Source organism: Schistocerca piceifrons, chromosome 2, assembly GCF_021461385.2.
Source record: "Schistocerca piceifrons isolate TAMUIC-IGC-003096 chromosome 2, iqSchPice1.1, whole genome shotgun sequence".
In the NCBI taxonomy this organism is placed as follows: Eukaryota; Metazoa; Arthropoda; class Insecta; order Orthoptera; family Acrididae; genus Schistocerca; species Schistocerca piceifrons.
In genome coordinates, this window is record NC_060139.1 from 652,103,493 (window position 1) to 652,121,572 (window position 18,080).

At 42.3% G+C, this 18,080-nt stretch overlaps 1 protein-coding gene across 1 annotated transcript in view; it reads left to right on the forward strand.

Annotated features, from left to right (window-relative positions):
* The first annotated feature begins 6,473 nt into the window (after positions 1 to 6,473).
* The window catches only part of LOC124776803 (alpha-(1,3)-fucosyltransferase 7-like), a 329,588-nt gene continuing 317,981 nt past the window's right edge, over positions 6,474 to 18,080 (forward strand). The window contains exon 1 of the mRNA XM_047251953.1: positions 6,474 to 6,593. The gene's annotated coding sequence lies outside the window, so the exon portion shown is untranslated. The remainder of the gene's footprint in view (positions 6,594 to 18,080) is intronic.

Consider the following 18,080-nt stretch of genomic DNA (forward strand, 5'->3'; position numbering starts at 1 on the left):
CTGGCAAACTCCGGGATGGTGCCTTTGAAATTACACGGCCAACTTTCTTCCCTGCACCGCCCTGATCCGATGGGACCGATGACCTCAGTGTTTGATCCCCGTCCCAAAACCAACCAACCAACCAGCCCACCTGGGTTCGAGCACATGTTGGTGACCCTATACTACTAGAAAACAGTAGCCTCGTCAGATTAGCCTCGATTTCAGTTGTCATGAGACTATGGTGGAGTTTGAGTGTGACACAGACCCCACGAAGCCGTGGAGAGAACTTTCCAGCAAGGCACTGTGCAACTGGTGGTTGCTCAATAATGGGGTGAGCTTTGCTTACGTGAATTAGCCTGATCCAACCGAATCGATTATTACTGGAAATGGTTATGTTCCGTTACATGGAGACCATCTGCAGCCATTCACGGGCTTCGTATCACCAAACAACGATGCACGGTGTCACCAGGCAAAGGCTGTTCGCGATTGGTTCGAAGAATTTTTTGGACAGTTATGAGGTGGCAGAATAAATGGAGGTCAGATTCGCACCTTACATGAGAGCTTTATACTTCGCAATGGGAAGGTGAATATGGCACCTAACTTAATTCGGCGGTAATGAGCAAATTTGCCTATCAGTATGTAATGCAAAAAGGGATGACATTCAATCGACGGCAGTTAACACGCTGTTCCTATAATGAATGTTTGAGCGGAAGGTGAAACAAGCAGCAAGATGCGTTTTAGTTTGGAATTCAGAGGGACGATGCAGAGGCAAGGCCACACTGCAGGGGGTGACACGGAAATCTCTTAAAGGGGTGTCCCAGGCGGACAGGTGACTCAGAGGGGGAGAGCGAGTATAACGTCCCATCTGAGAGACTATTGCAACATTAAACATGTCATGTCAAGTTACACAGTTGTCTTCAATCCTAGAAGAAGTGAACTACAAAATACATTATTTCACCTTACACAGTTCGAGCGAATGATTTGGCCACGCAGATCATCCGATATGAATCCCATCAAACATTTATAGGACATAATCGTGAGGCAGTTCGTGCACAAAATTCTGCTCTGGCGACACTTTAGCCGTTATGGGCGGCTATAGAGACAGCATTAGCCATTATGTCTGCAGGGGACCTCCAACGACTTGCAACACGCCAGGCAAAAGGAGATCCTACACGATATTAGGAGCTATCCCCTGACTTTTGTACTCTCAGTGGGTGTGGATGGCTGAACGGAGATTGGAAACTCCATCTTCCTGCATACGAGTGCAGTTTCCTGCCATTACGCCAACTCTCTTAATTTCAAAGTCAGCGAAAGAAAACTTGCAACAATAAAACAATGGCTGCATACTAGTGACAGATTTTCACTGCTGGCTAAGAAAACCATGATTTAAGCCTATAGTTTGACAGTTAGCTTAAGAACTTCGGATGACACACACGCATGTCGTGTCCCAGAGCTCTAGCTCCTAACTATGCTTGTCAAGCGCATTTGAATGACTGAATTAACTGTCTATATGCCGAGTAAGATTTTCGTACGTGAACATAAAACGCAAGACTATATGCAAATGTTGCAGTAACTTAGTATGTTTTAGTCGTGCACTGTGCACTTGTGAGATTTATATTTGCTGTGCAATGATACTCTTAACAACCTTGTAACTTCAGTCATGCTACGAACAAAGGCTCAGGTGGTTTATTGTTACTGTTCTCTAAAAGGCCTTGTCTTTTCCATAATATTTGTAGGTTAGAACCTTATGCCATGCGAGACTAGAGCCTGCAGATTGTACATACCGCTGATTTATAGAGTCATCTTGCCACTTAGAATATTATACGGAATTCCTCATTCTCAGACGATGATCAAGTGTAATTCTCGGGTGTTTCCTTATAAAGGTATGTTAATCACACTGTGTGAAACTAGAAACGACTTTGTACTCAAAATAAGCCGAGAGGACCTAGTAGGAGTTTAAGTTGACAGAATGGCGCTGATTTGTTCTCAGATGGCTCAGCTGATACAGCGCAGACTCCAGTTCCGATGTGTAGAGGTAGCGGTTCTCGGCCAGCACACAGTTTTAATATAGCGCGAAATACTCAGGCTTTTTGCAGAAGCACGTGCATATACGCCCTCGTGGTGGACATGGGGGATGGGGGTGCGAAGGGAAGGGGGGAGGGAGTGGGTAGTGGTTAGGAATATGAAAAGACCGAAAACACAACACATGACCATCCCTCCATACCTAATACGATTAGCAAAACCGTTGACGTTCAAAACAGCTTGCAATCGTCCCGGAATGGACAAATACACGTCCTGTACGGTTCTTAAGGGAATCTTATACCTGCAAAATAGCGGAAATTTCAGGTAACTATGATGGAGATGGATAGCGATTACGCACCCTTCTCTCCTAAGTAGACGACAAAGGGTCAGTAATATAAGATCTGGTGACTGTGGCAGCCAGGGGAGATGAGACATGTCATCCTCACGCTCACAAAGCCAGTCCTAGACGATGCGATGTGTGTGAACACGGGCCCTGTCGTCTTAGAAAACAGCATTGCCATTGGGGGACAAACACTCGTCCATGGTCGTATAATGGCTAAATGGCTCTGAGCACTATGGGACTTAACTTCTGAGGTAATCAGCCCCCTAGAAATTAGAACTACTTAAACCTAACTAACCTAAGGACATCACACACATCCACGCCCGATGCAGGATTCGAACCTGCGACCGTAGCGGTCCAAACTGTAGCGTCTAGAACCGCACGGCCACCCCGGCCGGCTGGTCGTATAATCTTTGAGAATAACGCAAGCTTGCAGAGTAACCATAGGGTCCATGGAATACCTCGATATAGCTGCCCGGATCATCACCGATCTGCCGCCATATTTTACTCTTGGAATCTCAACTTGGAAAGAAGTTGGAATCTGAAACAAGACTCATCTGGCCAAAACACTTTCTCCCATTGCTCCATAGTCCAGCTTTTATGACTTCGGAAGCACGTTTTTCTGTTATGGCTATTTGTATCACTGGTGAGTGGTTTTGGGATTCCAGCTTGCCTTCACATTTGTACTCCTTTTCTTTTTCGTCATAACCCTCTTCCGTGACCGACCGTCACAAACACTCCAAACTCACACTTTCCACGTTCTGACTTGCAGATGATGTTTTCCATTTTATCTGTATGCAGTATAAATCTTCGATACGATGCCTGCGAAGGTAGGAGCGTAGGATAGAAGTAAACTGCAAATGGCCTAAAAACTAAATATTTCGCAAGATAGCAAGATGAGATCATACAGATGGAACACAACCATTTGCTTGGACAAGGATGGATAGGAAAGCGATCTTGTGCTTTCACAAGAATCGTCATATTAGTCGCACTTAGAGATTTAGGAATACCATGCAAAAACTGGAGATGTGTGCCCGGCCCCTCATTTGAACTAACTAAAACGATTCCAGCATCTTTACTACTCTGCTCCTTCACTTGAACAAATATTTCGTCTGTTTGTTCCTAGAGTTTGAGCCGACATCACTGCTGGATAGCCTATTGCTTCTCTCTCTTCTGAAATTTCCTATTGTGTACCACTGTAACAGTACATTGTAATTTTTGCTACTCGAGTTCGAGTCTCGGTCGGGCACACAGTTTTAATCTGCCAGGAAGTTTTCATGTTGGTTACAATTTGAACACTTCACTGGTATGCCCATCAAGTTGTTGTCATAGTTTCATCGACATAATTTACATCTGGCATGTTTCTGTTTTGGTTGGCATCTCTGGAGCTTGCTATTGACGGACTTCCTGTCTGCATTCTTCTAACAGTGGCTGCTGACTGCTCATTTCTTGACAGTATTTTTCTAGTTTCAGTGTAAGGAGTAACTAGATGTCTTACCAATTCATCGAGAAATATTCTTCTTTTGCAAACAACATTTCTTTCTCTCCGCAGCAAAAAAGCACTGCAGGCAGAAGTATCAATGATATTGCAGAATATGATCGTTGGCCACCGATTGGTTTTCCTGCTGCTTGCTGATCCGATGTGTTAACTGCTCCGTTACTTGCATTGTAGTCCAATATCATTTTTGCTTCCTTGTTTCTCTGTTGCTCATTTTCTCACTGTTGTGCATTGTGCTCATTAGGAAAACCTTTTCGTTCTTCGTTGGAAGGCAAGATACCACCGTGGTATTCTTCATAAAAAAGAAATTAGAAGTGTGAACTTCTTCTTCGCTTGATATATTATTAGGGAGTTCAGGCCTATTTTTTCTCACCGTCTCTAGCATTGTAAGATGTCTTTTGAGCAATCCTTTGCCTAATGCGTATGATGAGAGTAAATTGTCACATGCGACATTTTGTCGTTTTAGCTCATGCGTCAGATCCGTGACAACCCTCATACTTTGGTTTTTCCCAGGTGCTTGTCCGGGTAATTTTCATCCGTAGATTGTGTCTTTAAAACGTAAGAAGTAGCACAGTTACATAATGCCCACATTTATAACCCACATTTCGAGGTTTTTCTCGGTATACATTGTTTGAACGGATAAAGCCTTCGGTTACATTTATGGCAGGATTACATAGGGCTTTTTATCCAAACGAAAAACACGAGAGATGCAACAGAGCCGTTTCAGCGACATTACGGGAGGGAAAGGTGGCTCTGCCTGTTTCTGGATCCCTTAGATTCTTTTTTGATTCACCATATGAATTCTACTCACCAGCCATTAATAAAAGGGTAATATAGGCTGCAAGTGTAATTTCATCTAATGTTTTCCAGCTATCCCCATGAACTCTTCGACCCCCAATATTAGTCATTTCCACCACAACACTGTGAATATTATCCTTCATCACAATCTGAAAAAAATTATTTTATATGAATTAGTCCGACGATAGCGTGTCTCGTCGGACCAGAATCAGTTTTATAATATTTTCGCTGATTTTTTGCCTTTAGACTGAATCAGTTAAACAGCTTCTACTTTGTCCTTCGAGATATCAGTATCTGATTGTTTTCTGAATCACATGAAGGATGTTTTCGTTACTGGTGTGATTTTCTTCTTCAGAAATATTCTCCTCGCTGTCAGAGGCATTTACTAATGCTTCCAATTGTTCATCGGAAAGGAACTCGTTTCGTCATGATGGACACACGGAAATTACTACGGTAGGTACAACAGTTGATAAAATGTAACTGTTAGTGAGAATGTGTTCTAATAATTTGAACCCAATTAGCGACTTACGTTGTTGCGTAACTTTCGCACATTTCAACGATAAGAAATCAGTACTTGCTTTATCATAAAAAAACCATTAAGCATATACCTCAGGCATGTAGAAATAAAACTTGACTAAGTTATTTGTACATTCTGTGAATTTTTGAGCCCCCCCCCCCCCCCCCCTCCGAGGAATAAAAGTGTAACAAATTAAGTTTTAGCAAGTGCGAGGTAACTAATATTTTTAATTCGAAATTTAAAGTATTTAGAATAATTAGAATAACAAAGTCATCAAGTCAGGAGCAATATCATTTAAACATTAAAAAGTTATGGAAGGATAAATTCCTTTTCGGGTCATATTGACCCGAAGATAACAGCAGAGCTAAACTTTGAAAATCACAGTAATTCCCTTCGTACTAGACATTGTTAAACCTGTGATTCAGTAGAATTGCAGGCATCCATTGTCAGCAATGTGCGAAAATTAAGTCTGTACTTCGGTTTCCAAAAATTTTCAAATGTGTGTGAAATCTTGTGGGACTTAACTGCTAAGGTCATCAGTCCCTAAGCTTACACACTACTTACCCTAAATTATTCTAAGGACAAACACACACACCCATGCTCGAGGGAGGACTCGAACCTCCGCCGGGACAAGCAGCACAGTCCATGACTGCAGCGCCTTAGACCGCCTTTTTTTTAATTTCATTTTTGTTCGTTTTCGTTCGTTGCATCTGATCGGGGCGGACGTCGTAAGACACCGTTTTAAGTTCGTTGTTGATCTATGAACTCAGTTTTTTTTTTTTTTTTTTTATTACAGAGGACGGCTAACTCTCTGACCGAGCACGCTGAGCTACCGTGCCGGCTAACCGCTCCGCTAATCCCGCGCGTTTGTACCCCTTGCGGACGCCTACCGTCGTACTATGACATATCGACACCTGTTGCCGGCAACAGTCAATGAGCCCACGACATGTCTGCTTTTGCCATCGGCACCATTGGGTGCGTGAGACCACTTTTCTGACTATACGTTCCATGGATGTAACTGTCGTGGAATATGTCCAACAGTGGTCTTTAATTATTTTCATGAACTATATGAACAGGGTAACCAAGACGTGATCTGACAGAGTTACCGAAAGAAGCGGAATAAAGCAACCGAAAGCGTCGGTATGGAATCTGCCAAAAACTGTGAATGCAGTGGGTAATGGCACTTCCGCCGTCTACTACCTGGGAGCAATAGTTTTGAGGTGCCGCCGCAGAGGCGCTGTTGTCGGGAGTGAAGCAGCGCGCGAAATATTGGCGGAGCTCGCGTCGTCAGTTGTTCCCGTAGTGCGCGCGCACACCGCCACCGTGTTCGTGAGCTCGGCTCGAAACATGGAAGCCAATCTCTCCGGGGCGCCGACAGGCAGCAGCACCGGCACCGGGACCGGCGCCTTCGTCGTTTGACGTGCGGCTGTAGTCTGCAGGTAAACAACCGCAGCGCAGTTCAGTACGTGCCACATCTGCATGTCTGCGGCGTATTGTTAAGCGAATCCAAGATACTTTCGTACTCACTAGGACGACCAGCTCTCCCGTATTTCCCGGGTTACAGCAATATTTTCTTACTCCGCCCGGCTCCCTTATTGACCCACCTGTTTTCCCGTAATATTTCGTTAGTCATCACTGTTGTAAACATTAATCCCGCGAAGTGCTATCGATAGTTCAAGTTCCCTAAGCGACAGATCTCCAAAAGTTTTCGTCTAATAAACGATAGGCTTGTCGACATATAGTCTCTTTTAGATCTGTTCTTGTACGGAAAGAAGACGGTTTGATTCAAAAGAATTCAAGGGTTGGAGAAAGAGCTATACAGCCTACGCGTCTACAGAGGTCGTGACAGGGGGAATGTTTGTTTCTCGGTCAGTACTGTACTGGCAACCCACGGATGTGCTCGCCTCGTACCGATCGGTAGCTGTGCTACAAATAACGCAAGTAACAAGGTCTCGCGAAAGAGGATTACAGAGACGCTCGATACGTTATTTATTTTTCAGTTGACTCACACAACACAAGAACATTTTTTAACTCATTCAAAGAGTTCTTTCTCTTATGAACAATAAGTAGACTGTTCAGAGAAAGAGCAGCAGACTTATTAAGTCAGGCATTATGACGTAAATTAAATTTGATTATTGGTATTTGGGAGCTCCAATGTTAGGCGCGTTATGGAGCCCCTTAGCGACTTGACTGTCAAGAAGAGGAAGAAAGCTAATGTGCACTCCGCGTGCATACGGGTGGTGTCATTCCAGAAGTGGAAGGGGTACTTTCGGATGCCATGAAGAGTACACATGCAGCCAACTGCAGATTGTTGCTCACGTCGGTATTGTAATGCGTGTCGCTTCGGATTGGAACAGAGCGGCTAACAGAAGTGATGAATACTGCCAGTCTTGTTTGAGAGATGAAAGCAGTGCTCACCATTTGCAGCATAGTCGACAGGACCGATTGCTGATTTCTGGTACAGAGCCTAGTGGAGGGTCTGAATCAGAGGCTCAAACAGTTCTGCGACCGCATAGGCTGCAGATTCCTCGACTTCGTCATAGGGTGGTTGGTTTTCGGGTTTCACTGAACAGGTCAGGAGTCCACTACACGTAGGAGGCGGGTATGCGGTTAGCAAAGGCTGTGTGGCGTGGACTGGGTGATTTTTTAAGTTAGAGGCTCTCGGGAAAACACAAAAAAGGACTTCATTTTCAAAGGGTGCAGGCCAAACACAGAAAGTACGTATATCCAGGAACCATCGGTCTAACAGTTGTAAATTGTTGTAGCTGTGTAGGGCAAGTACCAGAGATCCAAGCGCTAATAGAAATCTCTGATGCTCAAATCGTTATAGGCACCGAAAGCTGGCAAAAGCCGGAGATCAGTTCAGCCGAAATTTTTTCGAAAAATCTACCAGTGTTTCGCAAGGATAGGCTACACACAGTTGGCGGTGGGGTGTTTGTTGCTGTTAGAAGTAGTTTATCTTTGGCGAAATTGAAGTACATAGTTCCTGTGAGTTAGCATGGGCAGAAGTCATTCTTGGCGACCGGAATAAATAATAATAGGATCCTTTTAGCGACCTTCCAATTCAGATGATACAATTACTGAAGGGTTCAAATAAAATTTGACTTTCATTTCAAACACATACCCGACTCATACAATTATAGTTCGCGGCGACTTTAATTTACCCTTCATATGTTGGCGAAAATACATGTTTAAATCAGGCGCTACCCATAAAACATCACCCGAAATTGTCTAAATGCATTCTCTGAAAAAATTATTTCGAGCAGTTAGTTCATGAGCCTACGCGAACAGTAAATGGTTGTGAAAACACACTTGACCTCTTAGCAACAAATAATCCTGCGCTAATAACGAGCATCGAAACGGATGTAGGAATTAGTGAACACGGGTAGAGAGACCGAATATTATAACTCCCAAATCCTCCAAAAATAAACGAAACACAAACCTATTCAAAAAATCAGATGAGAACTCACTTGACGCCTTCCTGAGAGACAATTACCGCGCCTTTGAAGTTAACAATGCAATTGTAGACTAGATGTGGCTTGAATTCAAAGAAATAGTATCGGCAGCAATTGAGAGATTTATACCAAATAAATTAACAAACGGCGGAGATGATCCTCCTCGGTACACAAGACGGGTCAGAGTACTGTTGCAGAAAGAACGAGAAAAACATGCCAAATTTAAAGGAACCCAAAAGCTCCAAGATTGGCGATCTTTCACAGAAGCTAGAAATTTTGCGCAGACTTCAATGCGAGATGCTTATAATAGTTTCCACTATGAAACTCTCTCTATAAAACTGGCAGAAAATCCAAAGAGATTCTCGTAGTACGTGAAGTATGATAGAGGCAAGACACAATCAATGCCTTCCCAGCGCGATGGCAATGGAAATACTATCGGCGACAATACTGAACGTAGAAGTAAACATCATCGGAGAAGTGAAGCAACTTAAATCACTTAACAAAAGCAAGTCTTCCCGTCCAGACTGTATACCAGTTAGGTTCCTTTCGAAGTATGTTGATACAATAGCTCCATACTTAACAATCATATACAACCGTTCGCTCACGAAAGATCCGTACAAAAAAACTGGAAAGTTGCACAGGTCACACCAATATTCGAGAAAGGAAATAGGAGTAATTCACTAAGTTACAGGCCCATATCATTGACGTCGACATGCAGCGGATTTTGGAAGTTATATTGGGTTCGAACATCATGAATTACCTCGAAGAAAATGGTCTATTGACACACAATCAACACGGATTTAGAAAACATCGTTCTTGTGAAACACAACTAGCTCTTTACTCACACGAAGTGTTGAGTGCTGTTGTGGGTTGGCAGGAGAGCCAACACCGTGTTACTAGAGGAAGTTGAAAGGCACGCGTTTTAGCTCACGCAGGCTGGCGTGAGGTCTGGAACAGGACAAGGAAATTAGAATTTAGAAAAAACGGACGTAGATGGTGGAATACTTAACTTTAATCCGTTACGGTACATTATTACAGTATCAATAGTAACTGGTAATGGCGCCTTGCTAGGTCGTAGCAAATGACGTAGCTGAAGGCTATGCTAACTATCGTCTCGGCAAATGAGAGCGTATTTTGTCAGTGGGCCATCGCTAGCAAAGTCAGTTGTACAACTGGGGCGAGTGCTAGGAAGTCTCTCTAGACCTGCCGTGTGGCGACACTCGGTCTGCAATCACTGATAGTGGCGACACGCGGGTCCGACGTATACTAATGGACCGCGGCCGATTTAAAGGCTACCACCTAGCAAGTGTGGTGTCTGGCGGTGACACCACAAGTGCTATTGACAAGGGACGCAAAATTGTCAAATTGATTCCGTATTTTTTGATTTCCAGAAGGCTTTTGACACTGTACCACCCAAGAGGCTTGCGTTCAAATTTCGTGGTTATGAAATATCGTCTCAGTTATGTGACTGGATTCGCCATTTCCTGTCAGAGAGGTCACAGTTCGTAGTACTTGGCGGAAAGTCATCGAGTAAAACAGAAGTTATTTCTGATGTTTCCTAAGGTAGTGTTAAGGGTCCTCTATCATTCCTTATTTATATAAACGTTTTGGGAGACGTTTAGACAGCCATCTAGTCATCAGAAGATCAAACCAAATTGCAAAACGATTTATAAAAGATATCTGTGTGGTGCAAAAATTGGCAATGGACCCTTAGTAACGAAAAGTGTGAGGTCAGCCACATGAGTGCGAAGAGGAATCCGTTAAATTTCGGTTACACGATAAATCAGTCAAATATAAAGGTGTAAATGCAACTAAATACCTAGGAATTCCAATTACGAACATCTTGAATTGGAAAGAACTCATAGAAAATTTTGTGAGGTAGGCTAACCATAGACTGCGTTTTATTGGCAGGACACTTAGAAAATGTAAAATATCTACTAAAGAGAATGTCTACACTACGCTTGTCCTTCTTCTTTTAGAATATTTTTTGCTAGGGATCCTCAGCATATAGGAGTGACGGAATACATCAAGAAATTGCAAAGAAGGGCAGCACGAATGCGAAAATATTTTGTTGACACCGACCTACATAAGGAGAAACGATCATCATACTAAAATAAGAGAAATCAGAGCTCGCACGGAAAGATATGGGTGTTCATTTTTTCTGCGCGCTGCACGAGTTTGGAATATTAGAGAATTATTGTGAAGGTCGTTCGATGAACCCTTTCCCAGGCACTTAAATACTATTTGCGAATGTAAGTGTAGATGAAGACTCCAAAAACTATTTGTACAAGATGAAAAAAAATTGCAGAGTTCTACAGTTTTTGAAAATAAGTGCTTGTAGCGCGTATATGTTACGTGTGTGTGTGTGCAAATTTGTGTATTACATGCGAAGAACAAAAAAACTGTTTTGTTTCGATTCTATTAGAATCATTTTTAAGAATACGATAAACCCAAAAATGAGGGGATATCCATAGGTGTGTAACACGCCAGAAAACTACATATAAAAACATATTTAAAAGATTTGAGTTTAATACGGAAACCCCGCGATCAGTTCTTAAGATTACTGGACAGTCGACCGACCGTTTTGCCGTCCTCAGTCATTCATAATTGGATACGGTATGCACCGCACTCACGGCTGTTGTCGACGTTCAGACCTTGGAGTCCAGGCAGCTCCTTAATTAGCACATGAGGCTGAGTGTAACCCTGTCCAGTCGTTCCACCAGGGAAGAATTCCTGTCTGTACCAGAAAACGAACGCGGGTCCACCGCATGAGGATCTTGTCACGTTGACCACTTTTTTTTTATTTGTTTCTTCATTTTGATCGTTACTGTTCTCGGCGTTTGGTCTGGGTTGACGTCAGATGACAGCTGCTCAAGATGGTCGTTGAACACTTCACTCAGCTTTTTTATTACAGAGGGCAACCAGCTGTCTGACAGAATACACTGTGGTACCGTGCCGTCACACCCATCTATAGAGGCGGACCGAGTACTGATTTCTGAATTTGTACCACAACTGAGTCTTATTACACGCTTTTGCCTTCTAAAAACATTCTCTGCTATTGTGGAGTTAACCAAAAAATATGATACCTTATGATATTTTACGTAAACGTAAGCAAAATTAATTTATATTTCAACTGCCACCCATCCCAAGGAAATTCAACGTTGTTATGCTGTTGAAATTTATTGCTACTAAATGTCTTTTAAACGTCCCTTAAAATCGTCGTCAGATGTTAGTCATCTCCCTTACAACCATGTCCAAATTTTGGTAGCCATAGTAGGCACGCAGTAGTGGATACGAGTAATATGGAATACTGACTCATCTCAAAATAATTGCAAACGCGACGTACTCAGGAAATCGGCAAACATTTTATTTGTTTAGATTCTATCGGATTCATTTTTCATTCCATAGACCCAAAAATGTGGGGATACTCGTAGTTGTAACATATCAGAAAACTTTTTTTTTCTGGACAGCAAAGTTTCTGTAGAGTTATGGTCGGGAGGCTCGTATTTAATGAATCAGCCTTACTGGTGACGAAGACACAAGCCAAAATACGAGTTGAACCGAAGATAGTTCTTTATGGCGCGGATGTAGGAAACGAACTAGCGAGAAGGGAAAATTTCATAACGTTAATACTAAGTGATACCGTCTGTGTTTATGTTTCCAAAAGCTGTGTGCGAAAACGCGATTTTTCACGGGATCATATCTCACGTTCTATTGATAACAGAATGGATGGGCGAAATGTTTTGGATAGTTATTGGCCTAGCGACCATTCGGAAGAGCGGGTATCGTGTGCCTGTCCTACACTACAGGGTCAGTATTTAAACATTACACACTTCCTACAGCCCAAAGAAATTGATAAATCGGTTAGTTTTTCTGTATTAGGCCTCATCTATGTTGGACCTCAGGCAGGTTACAAAAGCACCATTTGTTCACGGGCGGTTCTTGAGAAAACCCCGAAAAACAATGATTTTTGAGCGCGAAAAGTACGAATTGTGAGGATGGCCACTTCTATGATTTCCATTCACGGTGGTATGGCAGATCGTCAAAATTTTTACCACATGTTCCCAAGAACGCTTTGTCTCTGTATAATGGGCACCTCACGGCTATACAAATACGTCCACAGTGGTACTACAGTGACAACAAATTGGCTGGAAATCATCTCAACATGTGTGAAAAGAACATAGAGTGACTGCAAAGGTTATATATTCAATGAAATATTTCTAATAACATTTTTACTCTTTTAAGATAAAAATCATAAGCCGTTTTCCATTAAAAGCGATCCGTGAGCAAAGTACGCAGAAAAAAATGTAAATCAAATTTTGTGTTAACCTTATACTGTGTGTACTTATTTCTTGTTTAGATGTGTCAAAGTGTGTTAGTGTGCCGGAGTATATGAATGAAATGTCAAAGCTTGATTGACATATAGGATTCGTTGTATACAACCAGTACAACTTGTTGTAGCAGGGAAAAGAAGGGAACCAGCGGGAAAATGTTCCTGTCGAAACACAAAAAGGCGAAAAAGCTCCTCACACTCTGATATAATAGTGAGGAACCCGCTACCTCAATCCTCATTACCCTTCCTCACCAAAAATTTTGGCATGCCAATATATTCTCGCTCTTTATGCTGAGAGAGTAGAAGAGACAGTTGCTGTGGGAGAGAGAGGAAACGGTGATAGTGGGAGACAAAGAGGGAGTGGTGGCGGGAGAGAGAATGTGCCAGTGAAAGAGAAAAAGAGATGGATGAAGACAACAGCAGTAGAAAACAAAGAGAGAGGAGATATTGACGGCCAGTGAGAGACAGTAGTAGGAAAAGAGAAACAGATGGATGGAGACAAAAGCATTGGGAGCAAATGAGGGAGGAGCCAGTGTAAATCAAAAATGTAGGTCAGTGGAGACCATACAAGTTGGACTCGCCAGAAATTCTGAGCCCCCGAGGTAAGGTGGACACAGTGGCAATGCAAAAAAAGACAAAAGGAGACAGGGAGAGAAGACGGTGACCATGGGTTACATTTAAATCAATGGGAAACAAGGGAGACAGTAGGAGAGAGACATATAGACAATTGCAGTGAGTGGAGATGCTGATTATGGGGGCTTAACTAAAAAGATTTAGAAGGTTCTGGTTTAAAAAAAAGCGCGAATATGTTCGCATGCCAAACTTTTGGTGAGGAGGACGGAATGACGATTTCGGCAGCTGGTTTCCCATTGTTCTGTCAGTCTTTTAAAGACGAACATATTCACATTTTCTATGCTCCAATTGGAGCACTTTCCGCTGGTTTTAACTTGATCGCATAGCTTGACACAAAGTGCTGTGGGTTGCGAGGAATGGCGGTGAGCCGGTCTCGGGTAGAATCCGCTAGTTATCATCTAAAACCCTACCTAAGTCCGGTTTTCAGGCGGTTTTCTGCAGTTGAGTACCGTAATACTAGGCAAACGCCTTCTCCGCTAATCTGAATCATAAACAACATTACAGAAAATTGAAATACCTACCTGAAAACTAAAATATTTTATCGGTGCATAGCCACTGATTTAACGCGTGTCGAAGGTACGTGCTTTCGTCGTCAGGAATGCCTATTGTAAGTACAAGAGTCTTCACTACTAATTTACTTCCTGTCATCTACGCAAGGTCCTCACAGTCGTCACATTGAATAAATTTAGGAAAGGTAAAACCACATAAAAATCAACAAAAATTTCGTGGTCACTTCCTCTGTAACTGTGTCTTTTTGAAGTATAGCCCATCAGCATCTGTGATTCTGTAAATGAGTGTACCTGTTTGCTGGTAGTAAACGTTGACAGCGACCCAGTGCAGAAATTCGTGCGCGCGGCCGCTCCTACACCAGGGGAACACTAAATGAGTGTACCTGTTTGCTGGTAGTAAACGTTGACAGCGACCCAGTGCAGAAATTCGTGCGCGCGGCCGCTCCTACACCAGGGGAACACGTCCGGACATCAACACACTCGAGGCGTGTCATAAAATACGTATACACAAAGACAAAATGTCACAGACAGAATGCTCAAATAACTTTCCTTATTCAGGATAACGGACACTTGAAGCGAGCAGTAGGAAATCTATGCCTGTAGTCCGCAAAGAATTTACGGTGAGAGAAGGTACATGTGATATCATTATCTTGACCTCGTTCGCTGTTCCATCTGCGAATAGGAAGAAGTACTGCAGGCGACACTCCGCATGAACTCTAATTTCCCGGATATTCTCGCTGTCGTCATTTCGCGAAGAGTTTGTGGGAGGAACTAATATGCTGCTGAACTCTTCCTCGAATATACTCTCTCGAAATTTCAGTAGGAAACCTCTCCGTGATGCACAACGCCCCTCTGGAACGTATGTAACCGTAGTTTGTTGAACATCTTCGTAACGCTCTCGCGGTGACTAAACGATCGCGTAACGAAACGCCACGCGATTCATTGTATCTTGACTGTCTCTGCTATTGATCCAGTCAAGAATCGGTCGGACAAGTCTCTCCTAAGCCACTTCCTTCTAGGATGAGTTACATCTCCTTAAGATTCTTGCTATGAATCTCAAGTCTATCGTCTGCTTTTCTTACTATTTGCTTTAACTAAGTCGCTCCGGATGGTTACTTGTAGATATTTTAAGGTAATTAATGTTACCAGCAATTCGTCACCTATAACATAATTATACAGTACTGGATTTTTTTCTACTATGTATGCGCAAAAGTCACATTTATTTATTTACTTTACCAGCTGTACTCGGTCACGCTTTGCTATGGGTCTGCTTAAATGGGAGAGAAAGAACAGAGTAAACACACATTTCTAATATGTATGGGAACTGGATAAACGTCCTAATCTATTTTTCTCCCCTGTCTCTGTCCATTTCCTCCTTCCCCTTTCTTTGTCCATCTCCTCCTCCTACCCATTCTTTCTGTCCATCACCTCCTTCCCCTCTCCATCCATTTTCTCCTGCTCTCTCTCTCTCTCTCTCTCTCTCTCTCTCTCCATCGCATCCTGCTTCCCCTACCCTCCCCCCACCCCCAGGCCAGCCTCTCACCTCCTCCCCACTTTCTCTGTCCCTTTTCCTCTCCACCCTCTCTCTCCATTTACTACTGCCTCTGCTCTCTATCCATCTCCTCCGTCAAGTTTTCTATGTCCGTTTCCTGCCAACCCTGTGTCCATTTCCTCTTCCCCTCCCCCCCCCCCCCCCGCTTCTTGAGCCTCGTTCATTGTTATTGTAAATTCAGATTCTGTAGTAGTTTTCTAATCATGAACCAACAATCCACAAATACAGGTTTCCTGTTTGTTTGTAACGTTATATATACAGGGTGAGTCAGGAGGAAAGGTACAGACTTTGAGGAATGATAGTATCAGTGATTCTGAACAAAAAACTTCATATGGACGTATGCCCTATTCCGAATGGTTACCGAGGTAGAAAACATTTATTATCACTTTTGTATGTTTTTCTTGAATAGCTCGAAAACCGCTCCCTACAGCGAAAACGTGCCACAGTACAAAATTAAACTATATTAAATTTCCTAGAAATAACGTCCTCTTCATTTTTTACTCTAGAACTAATGGTTTGTGCGAAGAGAGCGCGAGAATTTTGAAAAACTCGCTTAACGCGAGTCGACTTGCCAGGCAGGTAATATTCAGATACTTGCAAATACCATACATATTCCCATTTTCAGACATTGGCTGGTAACATGAGGAAAAAACATCACGATTTACGGTACAACAATACTTGGAAGCTGTTAGAACTCAGAGCCAACAGGCGTGTTCTGATGCAGTGGTACCAGTTGCAGTCTCCTTCCCCCATCTTGGATAGGACTGTGCTGACTGGAATGTCGAACGTGGTTAATTATCTGTTCTGCGGCTGGAACTTTTGTCAAAGTGAATTCGTAGGTAAGTTAGAATTTCTTTATGTGGATCATTTTCTTCTCACCTCCCCCCCCTCCCCCCTTCTTTTTGATGGTCCTTCTTATTTCTTGACTTGAGGAAGAAATTTCTAAGTGGTACATCTGCAATACAGCATTGTATGAAACTGAAATGTGGACTGCCAGAAATCCGGAGAAGTAGACTTTGGAAACAACTGAAATATGGTGCTATAGAAGAACGTAAAACTATAAGGGGGCAGACTGAGAACGAAATGTAGAAGTCCTAAAAATAATAGGTGTGGAAAAGAGTCTGTGGAAGGTCCTTGCCAGAAGAAGGGACAGTTTAGGGAGAAATCTGCTACAGCATACGCCTTGGAGAACTAATTACACGAGTGTGTTGAGTCCAACAAGGTTCTGTCTTTGAACTATTATTTTTACTTTTGCAAGTTAATGACGTTTCACCAGTCGCATTACCAGATAACAAGTTTGTTTTGTTTGAAGTTGGAAAGAAAAAACTATTTGCAGTTCAAAACTTGTAAAATGTTTGTCCCCAGTTTATATCTAAAATACGAGAAGCTGACAAAAGAAGTTGATAGTGTTAAATTCTTGGGATTACAACTTGACAGGAAATTCAATTGGTAGGAGCATACTACATAATTTATGAAGCACTTGCACGTATTTTCATTTGTAACGTGGATGTTGTCAGACGTATGTGCCATAAAAATTAAAAAATTAGCATAGTTGGCATTCTTTCGTTACGTAATGTCATATGGAGTTATTTTTGCAGTAAGAGATGAATCCAAGCTAATGTTTTCAGAGTCCAAAAGCGCGTAATACGAATTATATGTGGTTAAATCAAGAATGTCCTCCAGAGGGCTGTTCAAGAACTGGGGATACTAACTAATACTTCCTATACATTTATTCCTTAATGCAATCATAAATCGCCGGCCGGAGTGGCCGTGCGGTTCTAGGTGCTACAGTCTGGAACCGAGCGACCGCTACGGTCGCAGGTTGGAATCCTGCCTCGGACATGAATGTGTGTGATGTCCTTAGGTTAGTTAGGTTTAATTAGTTCTAAGTTCTAGGCGACACCTCAGAAGTTAAGTCACATAGTGCTCAGAGCCATTTGAACCAGCCAGTCATAAATAACACATCCCTTTCAAACCAACACCTACTGTAAATAAGACCAAAGACTCAAAATAACTTCCTTTCGTCCAGAAAGATGTCCATTATTCATGAACGCATATCTTTATTAACTTGTCAGCACCCATAAAAAGTTTATCTACTAATAAAGCCAAAGAATTTGTTGGTGGCTAACACCTTCTACTCCTCTGAGTAATTTTCTTAGTATAACCGATTGATGTGTACACATTATAATTGATATCAAATAACTTGAGAGTAACGTAAAATCTTACTTCTGCCCATCTTCAGAGCAGTAACGTGAGCATTGGAAATATATGTTGTTAACTGATTTTCTGTTTGACCGTATGCACGTCATTGTACTGTACATTTACATGAATTGTGACAACTTTGTTATTATCTTTTAAATAAAAATAAGATTAAGATGTTTTTTGTTATTCCACTTCCAAGAGGATAATTTCATTTGCGATATGTGGAAGATGCATTAGCATAC